We start from the raw sequence: 15,200 nt of genomic DNA on the forward strand, positions 1-15,200 counted from the left end.
GGAAATAAATTAATTAACCATCAATTTATGCTAATGTTGATAGAATGTCATGAACTTATTTCCTGTGATTTATATAGATTCCATCTATAGACTTTTATTTTTGATTTTTTCCTCATGTTGGCCATGGTCTATGGAAAGAGCACTTGTCATTTTATCTATTTTTGTTTTCTAGTTACCTCACAAGAGTTCAACATTTCTTCCCTTCATATTTCATCATTTCCTAAGATCTCTAGGAGTATAACCTTCATCCCATTAAGCTATGTCCTTGGATAGATTATGCATAGAAATTGTACAACTGATAATTTAATTTTAATATGAGCAGGTAATATGATAACAGTATGGAAGAAGAGACCTATTAGCACACAGTTAAACATAGGATTCAAACTTCCCTTTCAACACTTGCATTCATATTTATAAGACATGATTACCACACCACTAAAATCCATCATCCAAACTTTCAATACAATAACCATACTTTACAAATATTAAAAATTTGTTCATTCATCCAGCTTGACTATAAACAATTAAAACTAGGTCAATCATGTGTAAGTATCTTAAACCAAATTTAAATCATCATATTTCGTGAAAATTTGCACCATCGATGCCTATAAGCACACAATGAAGCTCATTATAAGCACACAAATGAGCCATATATTATTATTGTTCATCCACAACACTCATCAAGAAAAGATGAACATACAACCTTCAAAGCATAATGAAAATCAAACAACTATAAGGAGAAAATAACAAAAGGTATTCATATTCTTATGGGATGATTTATGCAAAAAATCTCATATAAACTATACACAGACATACATAAGTACTCCTAATTTTATTAATTCATCTGAAAATTATTGAAAATAGCAGAAGTCACCCTCGATCGGGGTGGTGGAAGTGGAGAGTATGATTAGAAGGATAGCGCAAGGGAGAGGTCAGCCAAGTCGGCCACCAACTACCCTCATCATAATTCAAATGGATACAGTGGCATTCTGCATGCCAGAGGAAGTTTCGAGGCAACGAGGTGATAGGATAGTGGGGAGAGAGGAAGGAGGAAATGGCAGCTGTATTGGGATGGAACGCAGGATTGAGGGGAAAGGGTTCATGAAGGTGGCTAGGGGAGGAGGAGAGCTCAATGTGCAGTGAAAGAAGGAGGAGAACGAAGCAGAGCAGGCGTCGGATTCTTCAGCGGTCAAGAATAAGTCTAGGTATGTTTCCTTAGCCTCAACTCCTGCATCTCATTCTGCTATACATAGTATGGTGGAGGAGGGGGGAGAGCTGGGAATTTCTTGGGGAGGGCCGAGTCTAAGTGGGTATGCAATTCACTTTGTTATGCATAGTAGGTCGGAGGAGGGAGGCAAGATGGGAAATGCGGAGGAAGGGCTGGATTTGAATGGGTTAGACATTTGCATGGTGAGGAAGAGTGAGGATCATAACATCGGTATGCCAGGGGACTGTAGGAGTAGGGCAAAGGGGCAGCCTGAGAAAACTAAGTATGCAATCTGGGTGGGGGATAGGATAATAGAGGGCCCGACCATTTTTAGCCCAGGGGGAGAGAGACCAGTAAGTATCCAGAATAATGGGAGAGATTGGAGTGGTGAAGGCAGGCCAAGCGACAGGGACATGTAGGCATATGGGACGAGTATAATTCCTGGAAAACTAACTTCTAATATTGATAATTGTAAATAGGATGCAGTAAAAGGAAAGATGGCTCACCTAGATAGAGGCAGGGGTCGTGGAGGCAGAGGGTGTCAGAGCCAGCTGGGTAGAATTATCTCGACGACCTCGACACCGGCAAGTTAGAGGCGTGGTAGGAAATCCATGAGGACGGATGTGCAAGAAGCTGTGCGTACATACAAAGAAAGCACGAATGCTAACATTCGTTAGCTAATATAGGAGATGGAAGACAACATCATGGAAGAGGACTCTGAGCCCGAGATGGAGGAATGGGGGGATATTATCCCCGACCCAGGGCACACTAGAGGAAGGATGAGGCTCTACAGGCAAGCCCTGCACATGTACTGGGTGTTGAAGTGCTTACTAGCCAGGGCTCTGGAGCAGGTGGCGGGTGAAATGGCAGAAATAGCCCAAGGTATGCCAAATATCAAGAAGGATATGAAAAACCTACAAATCATCATGATTATGCAAGACAGCAAGCTGGATGAAATCCAGCAATGATTGATGAAGCTATCTCCAGCACCAGGTGACTTGGCGGTAGCACCTGCAAATGTGGAATCTGACAAAGATGACCAAAAGGATTAGTTTCTTACAGTTTCTAGTTTGATTCATTTTGCGGATAGCATTTTCTCTACAGTTGTTTTATGTTAGTTTGGAACATGATTTGTGTTTTTAATTGGCCTGTTTACCTAGTCTAGATTGAAAGACTTATTAAATTTTGTTATTGGATGGCCTATAATAGACGAAGGTGGCCAAGAGACTTGGTTTCTGATATTTGAAAGTTGAGGCCACCAAACTGTTGTATATGGAACAACTTGATTTTATAAACAGATAAAGAAAGGTATTACCGCTGCTTACAAAAAAAAGAAGAAAATGGCAGAAGTCACCGGTAAAATTGAAGCCCGAAAAAAAGGTTTTCAATGCATGTGATATAGTATTTTTTATATGGAGGACTCGTATATTCCTATATATAACTTTCATGATCGATGTCGAATAAATTTAACCTAAAAAGGATCCCCATGAAAATAGATAGTGAAATTCTCAAACCAACAACATGTGGCCTTTGTAGCTCATCCACCCCCTATTGGGCATCACCCATGAGATTTACATGAATATCTCACAACTCTTTTACAATATTCTTTTATGACAGCTTACAAAATCACCCATCGCTTTTGTTAGGGTGGAAATATGTATTTTCCTTTCTATAAACCAAAGGGTAACTTTATTCAAAGGAATTCATGTATTTCAATACTTATCAAGACTAGGGATCACATGGGCATAATTGTTTGAATGTTTTGAATAGGAATGCGAATGTATCAAAACATTCATGAGTCAAACAATCGTATGTAACATTCGTGTGCCTCCACATTTAGGTTGAGGTAGATAAAAAAATTATTTTAGACCCAGTGTGAAGGATTCCTTCTATATATAATATAAAGCGACAGAACACAAGTCATGTAGACAACATGTACCGTACACCTAGCCAATCATTATTTCTACATCAATTTCTTATATTTTTTATGAGGGGCGAAAAATATAGTCATAGTCCTCTCACTAAACACCAAATATTTCACTATTCCCTACAAGAAATGCCTTCGTATTAGGCATCTCTATTTCCCCAGATTTTCGCACAACATGAAATCAGCATCACAACATCCGATTGGTTCTCGAGTAACAGGCCAAGATAAGAAATTGATTCTTCAGTTTAGAAATCAATCCCAGAGTACTGTAGTGAAGTGAGGGACATTGTATTTGAGGAAAATCAGTGCATATCACCATCGCCTGCTACTACCACTAAGCGTCGAGAGAAGGAATTTTGCACTCTTGTGCTCCATACTTCCACTTTTTCCTACTCCTCTGAGCAATCCCGATAGATGTTCCACACGATGTCACCCACACACCTCTATGGCGAGAGTTGCTAAAGCTAAAAGTGGAGTACTAATTTTTGTCTTTACCTTCTCTTAACTTTACATGCCTGTGTACATTATCATTACTTGCAAGGAGAAGATAAGGTCAAAGAGATTTTGTCATTTGAAGATCGGGATAAACATTATCCAATTAAAGTATTTTCTGATGTGGAACATTCCATAGAATGTAGTTGTTTCTGGAATGGGTATGCTCAGGTGTGCAACTCAATAAGCCATCGCACATGAAACCCTTCAGATTGGTGGATAAGGCATGCAAAAGAGTGAAATTACGGATCGAAAAGAAAAATAATAGTTGATACTTCAGATTCAGAAAGGAAAACAACATTTATTAATTTATTTTCTCTGTCAATCCAATTGGTAAGGTGTTTTTTTGCTTTAAAACTACCAATAACACCTACTTCCTAAAACTACCATTACAGAGTGTGCCACAGGGCTCAATGGCGCGGGGTTTTTTAAAGCCCCAAAAGTAGTAACTCAACTTGGGTAGAAGGTGAAAAGAATAATAGGTTGGTTATACAAGTGCCTTGGATATCTCTCTAGCATGTCATGCCCTCCCACTATTCAAGTTCGTATGGATTGACACCACTCTGAGTCCATTTACCATTGAGAGAATAACAAGAGCCACAGATGAAGAATACTTTTAAATTGACTTTCATCAATTCCTTGTTATATTTCAACACATATTTCATGGAGCCAGAACTTTGTCACACTCTGCATAACATAATTTCCATATTTGCATCCTATACATGCCAAGAGAACCATAGTGGTTTCTTTTTTTTTTTAAACTCGCCATATATTCAATCGGTGAATATTTGGTTGAAATATCTAGGGATAAATGACTTCACTCGTACTATATATATATATATATATATATTATCAACATAATATTTCATATTGTCAGATCCTAAATGACCTAGAAATCCATAATATAAGGTATAAATAGGTGAAATATTGTGAGCAATTATGTAGGCGATAAATTTAATAGTTTGCCTGTATCCTACTTCAATCGCATGTGCAAGTATGATCTTCATAGCATAATTGCTTGGAGAAAAATTCGATATTCAAAGGCTTGATTTACCAATTATGTTTAAGGCTTTGCAACCACAAGAAAATATACCAATGGAAAACATGAGCCATTCAGATTGTAAGTTTCCTTTTATATGTTAACACTTTTAATCTAAGGAGTTGTAGAGAATTCCATAGCTATTCTGTTGTTGAATGCACTTCTAGATTACTTCTTGAATCAGAAAATGTTACTGAGTCGAGTTTTATAAGCAAAAATGTTAATCCTATTGAACTACCTTCATCGTGTTGTAACCTTGAGGTTTCTCCTTGTTTTGTGTTCTTAGGATTTTTATTTTGTTTCACACTCGATCACACAAGATTTTTTCGTATCAAAATTATAACTTATATACTTTACAGGTTATATATAATCTCTTGTATGTTCTTTAAATTAAAGAGATAGATAATAATTATCTTCATATCATAGCTATAAAATTGCATCAATAACACATAAAGACCTTGTTTGTGACCATAATTTTTTCTTCCTCATGAACAATTATACTTCCTCCTCACTTGTTCTCTATGAAGTCTCACTTCTGCGTCGAAATTTTCTAACACTTTAGAAAGATATGAAAAAAACATACTAAAACGTTAAGGTGCAAACAATTTTTTGATTATATGTAAATGTGGCCATTCAAATTTTGAGATAAATGATAAATATCCCATACCTCGGGCCCTTACTTGTTGAATTTCTTCATACATACTTCACAATTACGAAATATTTCATTACTGATATTATCTAAATAGATAATTAGATAATTGAAGCAGAGCTTTAATACTTACTTACAAGTATAGAAAATAAATCCATAATCTATTTTGTCACCATGCATTCTTTACAAACTACAAAATTATTAGCAACTATAAGAACAAAATTTTCATCGGAATACATATAAATATTTCTTGAAAAAAAAACTCAGTATAGGCATGCAAACTTCGAAACTGATTTTACTATTCTTTCTATTGGGTTGTGTTATATTCTTTCCACGACTAGCCCACATAGTTAACCAGGGGGTTAGGAGGGGGGCGGAGCTACCCCTTCATTGCACCGATTGCAAAGCGAGGGGAGTCACAAGGGGTTTGAGGAGTGCAGTTAACCCCACTCTATGGGGTCTGGGGCACCGCCCTGGAAAATTTTGGTTTTGGACCCTACGTTAGGTTGGGAAGACCTACCTATGGTTTTGTGCATAATTTTTGCACATGGTTTTGAACACAATGGTTTTCGGTCCATGGTTTTGGACACGATGGTTTTTGATCCATGGTATTGGATGCTTCGGCATGTATAATTATGTATTGTAACATTGAAAGGAACATAATGAAAAATCAAGCTGGTAGTCTCGGTTTTGGGATCCAGGGGAAAATCTCTTTGTATATGTGTTTTATGTGTTATGCTCTTTCATTGTTTATTTTTTGTGTTTTACAATTCATATGCAGGTAATTTCCGTACGGGGTGAAAACCCACATTTGGTATCAGAGCTGTTTTGGCTTCAAGGGGACACCTTTGTTGCTAAGGAGTTTCACTCGGGCCTGCGGTAGACCCTGTTCAGGGGGAGATCTGCAAGATCAATTTTGGTGGTGAAAGGAGATGGCGAGTAGTGGAAAGATAGAGATCGATAAATTTAATGGTCAGAGTTTTGAGTTGTGGAAACTTAAGATGGAGGATTTTTTGGTGGATAAGTATCAATGGATTGTGGTAGATCTGGGTACTAAACTAATGGGAGTGTCTGATGAAGAATGGAAGAAGTTAGATCAGAAGGAAAAGAGCACAATACGATTATGTGTCTCGGATTCAGTATTGCTGAATGTATCAGGGGAAGCGACGGCTAAGGCTTTATGGGATAAGTTAGAGACTTTGTACCAATCTAAGTCTCTGCTGAATAAACTGTTCCTATGGAAAAAGTTGTATAACCTTAGGATGAGATATGGAGACTCAGTGACAGAGCATCTGAATGCATTTAATATTGTGGTAAGCCAGTTTTCATATGTTGATATCAAAATTTCAGAAGAAGATAAGTGCATCAGTTTGTTGTGCTCTCTACCAGATTCATGGGATAGTCTATTTATTGCAATAGGTTGCAATGCAACTACCTTGCAGCTTGACAAAATAGTCTCATCCTTGCTGATAGACGAGATGACACGGAAAAATATGGAGAACCAAAATGGTGATGCCTTGTCTGTACGAGGATGGTCCCAGAACAGAAACAAAAATAAGTCATCGAGTGGGAGATCTAAATCTTCAAGAAGACCTGTAAAGGTGGTTTACTGGAAATGCAAAAAGGAAGGGAACTACAAAAGGGACTGTAAATCTAAAGCTCCTGATAAAGGAAAGGGATCTGTTGACGCTCCTTGTGCAGAGGTGAAAACCACCTCAGATGAAGGTGGGGATGTGTACCTGGCTTCTTCATGTACACATGTAGATCATGAGGCATGGTTGATTGACTCAAGTGCATCCATTCACTTCACTCCCCATAGAGTGTGGTTCTGCGAGTATTAGGAATATGATGGTGGTGATGTCTTCCTGGGGCATGACAGGAAGGCTAGAATCATTAGTCGCGGAAACTTAAAGTTGAAGTTGCAAGGTGGAAGGGTTAGAACACTTCTAGGTTGATCTGGAATTGATCTAAGAGAAACAATAAGGTATTACAGACTCATGTAAATGGATGTGCCTATGTTATTTTATGCAACAGATCAATAAGATCGTGAAATAAACAGGCATAGAAACAATTAAGGAAAACATAACATGCAAACATATAAACACAACAAGATTAATAAGGAGTTCAACCAATACTCCTGGGCTACATCTCCCAGTCCAACCTTCAGTGGTGGCCTCTCTATTATGTTTTCAGAGTAGATTTTTTACAACAGTGAGCTCAATTTGAGTCTCACGCAACAGATATAAATCAACAAGAGTATACTTGGATCCCCCAAGTCTCTGGAGTACACAGACTCTCCTTACTGAAACTCGACCTCTATTGGTCATAGTAGTATGAGCCCAATATGAGACTCATACATGACAAGAATTAAAGAGGAGTATGCTTGAACCTCTCAAGCCTTCTTTGGAGTGCACAGACTCTCTGACTCTCTCTGTTTCTATCTGGCTCAATGTTACCTTTGCTTCAGAAGGTCAGCTCAACTTCTTCTCTCTGCTCTCTGCTCTTAGATTTCTTAACTTGCATCCTTAATTCTTGCCGCTCTCTCTGTCAGCTTCGTGGTTTTAAATCCAATCTAATTTCTAACTATTCGTTTCTGCTTCTTGATTTTCCAATTCCCCTACCTCTATCTGTTTGAATCCCTCTATCCTACGTAATCAATCACTGTATAATGCCTCATTGGGAGGTTCCCACCTATTTCGTACTGGATGAGTGTCAGTTCTCTTGGACATACTTGAAACAACTGTTTTTACCGTTAACTCTAAGAATGCCCATGAAACACAACCTTCTGCCAACGCATCATCCACATCGGACTTCAAATCCTATACAACTCTGCCTGTTTACCTCATCAAATCTGGACATCCATTGAATTTCGTCTCCACTGTCGATTTGGAGCCTCCAAATCCTACGATCATTGTCCATATCAGGCAGGTAAGTAACATGATGTTTACCCGTCCGATGTGAGCGGTTTTCTCTCTCCTCCTCAGGACACGTGTCAATCATTGTGTGGCATCGGGTAGGACTCGGTTGAAACTGCTTACCACTTGATTTTTGTTGGACTCCCCTTCTAATGGAATTGGAACAATATCCATTGCATTTTATGATTTTTCAAGTTCGAGTGCTTGCAAACTTTCCTTCTCTGAGGGGTTTTCCCTGCGATATCTGATTAGCGAAATCGCATATCAGTAACTACCCCCATTTTTTGAACTGAGCTGTGGTTTTTCTAATTTGTAATAGCACGCATTACCATGGGCCGATGGTTTGTGTGCTTGACCGATAGTACTTGTTGCTCCTTGTTCATCACCAATTACAACTGTTAAGAGCAAACCTCTGATAGCTTGATCTTTATAAGACTTTGAAACTCTCGCATACTTTTTGAAGAGTTCATGAAAACTTAGAGAGTTTTCTAGGATCCAATTTGGATCATGGCCTTCCCACTGAAAAATCTTTTCAACCACCAAAATTTGGTTTTTAAGCATGAATCAAGTGAGCATATAGATTCCTTGCTTGCCCAATTTTGATCCATCTTGCATTGCTTGGTTTTGAACCTTTGAGTCCAATCCTGAGGTACTCAACATCCCCTTTGTGCGTAGTTCTAACCTTCCTATCCAGAACTGTATCTTCCTACAATTCGTTGAGATATTCAAGCAACACATCATCAATAGAAGGAAATTGACTCTACTCTTCGGGATCTTTAATCAATGAAGGTTCAAATAGTCCCAAGCTTCTGCATTAACAATTGAATAGATGTGCATGTAAGCTAGTAAATCAAGGCAAAAAGCATTTTCACCAATTTTCTCAAGTATTTTGAAAGGTCGATACCTTATTGGCTTCAACTTCCTACCTTCACCTTGCATTCTGTCTTTGTTGACATACAACCAGTCTTGATCACCAACTTGGAAACTATGCTCAATCTGATGCTTATCATGCCTTACCTTGTACTTGGCTTGGCTCTTTTCCAGTCGTTCCTATTGTTATCACTAAGGTTGTTCCCTGGCTACTAAGGGAATACGGCCGAGGTAACCACTAACCAATATCTTAGCTATAGGTCCTAGACTACCTGCAACCAGAGAGGGCTCTCCCTTTTTTATTTAATTTTGTTTGGTGTAATTTTAGGCTAGTTATGATGTACAGAGTTTGTTTTGAATTTGGTTGGATGATGATTTCAGGCAGAACTGGGATGCAGTTTTAGAACAGTCTAGAATATTGGGCAATGGAGTCAATGATGGTATATTGTTGTAAGTGTTTCTTGTGGAAAAGGTGATGCTACAGAGCCAGACAAGAATCTATGGGACAATTATTCAAATCTGGGAATAGATGGCATGAAATCAAGGAATGAAAGGAAATCAAGGATCTTTCACTATGCTAATAGAGGGAAAGTGTGAGAATATTATCTAGCAGCAGTTAAGAATTCCTAAACAGCATCCATAGTGAGAGAATCAGTTCAAACATGAGCAATTAAGAATTCATATTTATGGATAATTCTAAAGAAAACATAATTAGAAACAGAGACTGATCAGAGGGTGTATTTAAACAAGTCCTGAGCTATTCTTTCTTCTCTGTTACTAAGATCATGAAACATACTTGAAAGTTGCATACACAAAAAGATAAAACACGGTTTAGAATAACTTATTGTTCCATTAAATGACACAGGAATTCTGTAGCAAAACGCAGTTCATTTCACATCCAGACAGCACAGAGGGAATCAACTTCAACATCGTTTTGTATTAAATGAAAATTTATAGCGTAGCTCTTAGAGAGAATCACCAACCAACCCTAAATACGTTCTATGGGGAGGTATATATAAAAAAATAAGATAGAAATATCTAGATGATGAGTCTTCATGTAATAAATTACACCACCAACTCTTCCAAGGGAGTAAATGAAGAATTAAACACTTCAGTTAATATTAGCTTTCTAGTTGTCCATTATGTCAGAATATTTTGACTTTCTGGGCTGAATGAGTCCGCTGTCGTCTACACATTTATTTTGCGTGTGCTATTCTGATGCTGGTATGCTGCCTGTTGTTGTCTCGGTCTTCATATTTGGTGCCGGGATACTTTACATTTAATGAGCTGTAGTTAACATTCCAATTCTGCTTTACGCTGCTTTGATCCTTTGACAGGTGGACCATGCTATCTGTAAATGCTGAACTGTAGTTTACAAAAAGAATTAATAACCAAAATCACCTGAGCAACGTCTCCATCATTCCTCTCCACCAATATTCTGTAGGTAGTTGATGCCTTTGTATATTTATCAGTGTTTCATCAGCTTCTGTGTATCTGTAAAAGTTTGGCTAGTCTTCAAAGAGATGGTTTATCTCATGTGCAATGTAGAGTAGATTTTCTAATTTATCAAAGACACTATGTCCAGATGGAGGCCCTGTCTCTTCTGATGTGCTTGAGGAAGTTGTGATTTGATTGGCAGCATAATTGTTCACCCTGTTGGCATAATTCTCATGTGACAACAGTCTTCCAGCACTGGTTACTAGGCTAGGCAGCCCTCTGCTCTATAATGTTGTGATCTTTATTCTGAACTCATCCACCTCTGCTTGCATCTCTTGGCATTTTCTTTCCATTGTCTGCACAAAATTCCTAAGGGTTAACACCCTTTTTATTAGCAAAATAGTTTCAGTCCTATTCCTGATTCCCATTTCTGCCAACTGCCCTTTGGAGTGAGTATTCAAAAATTGGATCATTCTATTAGGTTGCTCGGGCATGTTTCCCAAAGATGTTCTAGCCTTTTGGTTTTCAAACTGAGCCAAGCTTATCAAATCCATTTGCTCATGAATAGTTTCAATGGATTGCCATTGGTCTGTAATGGATTGGCCAATCTTGGCGCGCAAAATTTTCTTGATATCTGCTAGAGTCCTATCAAAAGTGAGCTCTTTCTCCAGCTCCTTTATTCTTCTTTCTAAGGCTTTGACTTTCCTTGTCTTATCAGCTACTTCTTGTTTTGATTTGACATATTTTTATTCAATTCTAGCAAGCTTTTCCTTTTTTTCTTTCAATTCTTCCATTTGCAATTCCAAAGCTTCTATTTCTTTCATCATGTTGTCCATTCTCAAGCTCGTGCCTTGCTCTATAGGTGCTGAAGTAGTTGCTGAAATTGGTGCTGAGCTTGAGGCACCTACTTTTGATGTTGTAACAGTGAAAGGGACTGTTTTGGTGGCCATGGGAGGAGCAGCTGTGAGAATCTGAGCAGTTTGAATTGGCTGAGAGGCCAACTCTCCCTGTCTTCCCTGTAATGATGCCTCCAAGGCACTTTCTGTCTCTATCAACCTTTTATGTAAGGTTGTAAGCAAAGCTACTACATCCTGCTCCTCTTTTTGTTGTGCCACCTCTGTAGTTTGAGGATGCAATGTGGGTGACAGCTTGATTTGTCTTCTAAGGGTAGCTATGTCTTCATCTTTCTTTTTTATCAAAGCTTGCACACCCTTGGGATCAGTGGGATCATGTCCCAGCTCTATGATGATCTCCTCCAAGGACTTGATTCTATTGTCCTTGGCCTGTGATGAAGCTTTCTCCAACTCTAATTGGGCAGCATGTTGTTGGGAAAAGTATCTATTCAGAATGCCCCTATCCCACTCTAAGGTGTGACAGTGCCTTAGCAACAAACAACGAAAACTACTTGAGTATTCTTCTTTATGAAATGTAAACGAAGAGGAAGGATAAACTAACCTGTGTCTTGCGCTAGTTTGTTGATCCAATCACTCCTCTCTTCAATAGCTCCCAGCTCCCTGCTCCCTTACCGGCCCAGCTTCACCAAATTCCTGCAAGATCACAGAAGAGAGAAACTACACGAAGATATAGATTTAGATTCATAAAAAGCCTAGGATCAGATTAAGCTAAACATGAAAATATAACAAAACATCATTGATACACAGCATGTAGGAGAAACTCAAATATTTTTATTGATACGGTAAGAAAGTCCAAGAGGAGATACAACCAAGTGAGTCCCGATCCAGCATCTACCTCCCAGCAAAGGAATCCCTTCCTCACCTCCAACAAAGCATAAATCAACCAATGCACTAATCGCAATCTCAAACCAACAACAATTCTCTGCAAAGTACAAAATTCCAGCCTCTGGATCTCTGGGATGAGGGATCCATATATAGATGTAAGCAGAGAGGATGAGTCAGCTTATGTTTTGATTTGTGGCTTCTCTCTGTCAGTTCTTGCTTTCACTTGGAGGCTGAGAGCCTCTTACTCATCCTTGGTCGAACTCAGTGAGGCAAGTGTCATTGAGGAAGATTCTGGGAGCTTCGATTATCTATACACCTCGCGGAATGACACTTCCATTTGGAATTTCCCGCTCAGCGCACCCTGGTAGTGCATTTAGGTGCGTTGCAACCCACATAGCTAGTGCACTGAGGTGCTTTTCAACGCAGGCAGCTAGTGGAGCACTTGAATTGATCCTGATTTGACTGTTTCTGAGTAGTTTTTGGTGGAGAACTTCTGGGAGAAGCTGTCATTGGTTGACCTTGTTCTTTTAGGGGTAGGAACAACAATTTTAGGGACTTTGGATCCCTTGGATTATGGAAATTTCATGCTCAAAGCTGTAAGGCACAAAAATGTCTATAACACAACAGTATTGTGCAAAGAGTTTTTCAATCTATGGGCTAACAATGTTTTATTTGCTAAAGTAGAATATACCATCTCCCCAGTCTGCTTGTGCAATTCAATCTGGTCCATTGGATGGATATCATTGGAGAATACTTCCAGATTGGTTCTAATGTAATCAGCGGCTGATTGGGGTTGCTGAGTTGTAGGTCTGAAGTGACCGAGGGTCATTCTTCCTTCCTGGATGTCATAGGCTACCATTAGCCTTTGCTGATTGGTAGGGGCCATCCTTATTAGCTAGTTGTACAGCTGTAGTCTTGCTGCCTCATTCCTAGCTTTGATATCAGCGAATGCTTTTTTAATATCAGAGCCCTGTCGGCCCTGTTGCCTGGTGGATGTTACTTCAACACCCTATTGTCTCTCTTGCTCCTGTTGAAAGGAGCTGGCCGATGTCTCCATGCTTGGGGTAATTTGCTATTCAGTGGGCCCCTCTGGCATCTCTTCCTCTGAAAAAGGATTTAACCTTTGTCTCTTCTCTCCTTGCTGCTCTGTAGATGTCCCTGGAGGGGTCTCTTCCTGCCTATCTCTCTTCTTTGTCCTTTCCTCATTAAGAGGTGTCTACAGTACGGGAATTTCAGTCACTTTTGCTTGAGTTAAGGGGTCTTGCACTTGACTTTGTCCATCTGTAGAAACCAGCCGATCTGCGATTGTTTCTTGCTATCCCAAACTGTGCACTTGTTCTTCTGAATGCTGCACCACTTTTCCTTTGTCTGTTGTTGTTGGTGGGGCACTTACTTGGGCAGGTTGCTAGGGGGTCGTGGCAGATGAGGTGCCTTCTCCAAGGTACCGAGGAGCTGTAAAAAAGACCTGCCCAAAAGTTAACAAAATTTTCCAGATTATTGATTACATTTTCTGTTATTTCTTCTTCAGTGAGCTCTTCCATTAGGGTGCCTTCTACCCATTCTTGTTGATTGGCATATTGTTTAAGTTGAGGGATATTGTAATGTACATATCCTGCAAGCCTATATTTGATTCTTCTAAGGCTTATGAAGTGATTGGGATCATATGATGACCAAATGAAACTTATTTTGAGCTTAAGCTTCTCTCCCAAAATCTGATCAGCATCCTTCCATGCTTCTCCTCTCTTATTAAAAATAAAGGGGCCCAATTGATGTCTGATTTTTAGTTGTGATTTTTTGCTTTTGCCATGAAAATGAATCATATCTGCATTACCAAATTGACGTAAGTATTCTAAGGCAAAGAGTCTCATAGGTACATATTTTGGCAGTTGGTAGGGGGCTAATTCACAGCCATAAACCCTGATTATTGTGTGGTTTTGGTAAAAATACCAGTCACCAATGCTGTAGCTTTTGGAAAGCTGTAGAATCTTCTGCATCTCATCAGTGAGTCTAGGGGGAGGATCTGTTGATAGTAAGCAGGTAGCTGGATAGAAAAAAAGGTCAATGAATTCGCAATATGTGTATGGGGAGCTACTAACATGATGGAATATGGATGACCAAAATATGACTGACCTCCTCTCCCCCTAGCATCCAATTTTCTGAGGATGACTGGGAAACTTTCAGACTGATAATATAGCAGCAAATGATAGATATATGAGGTGTATTTGAATACCCTTTCCCTTTCTAGGTTCATAAATTGCTCATGAATCTTATCAGCAATGAAGGTATCATAATCATACTAGACAACAGGGGGCTGACCTGGAGTGAAGATAGACATGAAGGCAAAGATAGTGTTGTCCGCAATCTCACTTGTTCTGAATCCCAGGATGTAGGAGATCATATCTATAGGAAATTTTCCTTCATTGGTAAATGCAACATGGAGATAGGGGATTGTGAATATGGAGTAACAGTCTGGTGGCATGAACAACGTAGCAATTTGGTCAATCTCTGCAGAGGGCAATTTTGAGGCTTGATCTAGCAGATTCTTCATTGAAAGGGGGACCAAATGCTGAGTTGGTTTGAATTGCAACATTTGATTGATAGACTGAGTAATGTAGAAGAGGAATTTGCCAGCAGGGCCCATCACTGCCCTCTGAGAAGGATCATAATTGGAACAACACTAATGGATGAGGTCAGGAAAAACATTTACTGAGGGCAAGTAGTACATGGGCATGTTGGACTCACATATTCTTAATGCATCAGTTTTGTTTCTGAATTTACTCCTTATCTCACAGAAATCCTGAAGATGAGGCTTGTCTCCTTCCATATCAGCAATTTGGTAGTCTCTATCTGCTAGAGGAATCCATTCTAACTATCTATGGGGTGCATTTAGTGGTGCAATATTGAGGGCAACTGGGGCCTCCATGT

This window comes from Pinus tabuliformis, chromosome 8 (genome assembly GCF_031772625.1).
Source record: "Pinus tabuliformis cultivar Carrire ecotype Pingquan chromosome 8, CPIR1, whole genome shotgun sequence".
Lineage (NCBI taxonomy): Eukaryota > Viridiplantae > Streptophyta > Pinopsida > Pinales > Pinaceae > Pinus > Pinus tabuliformis.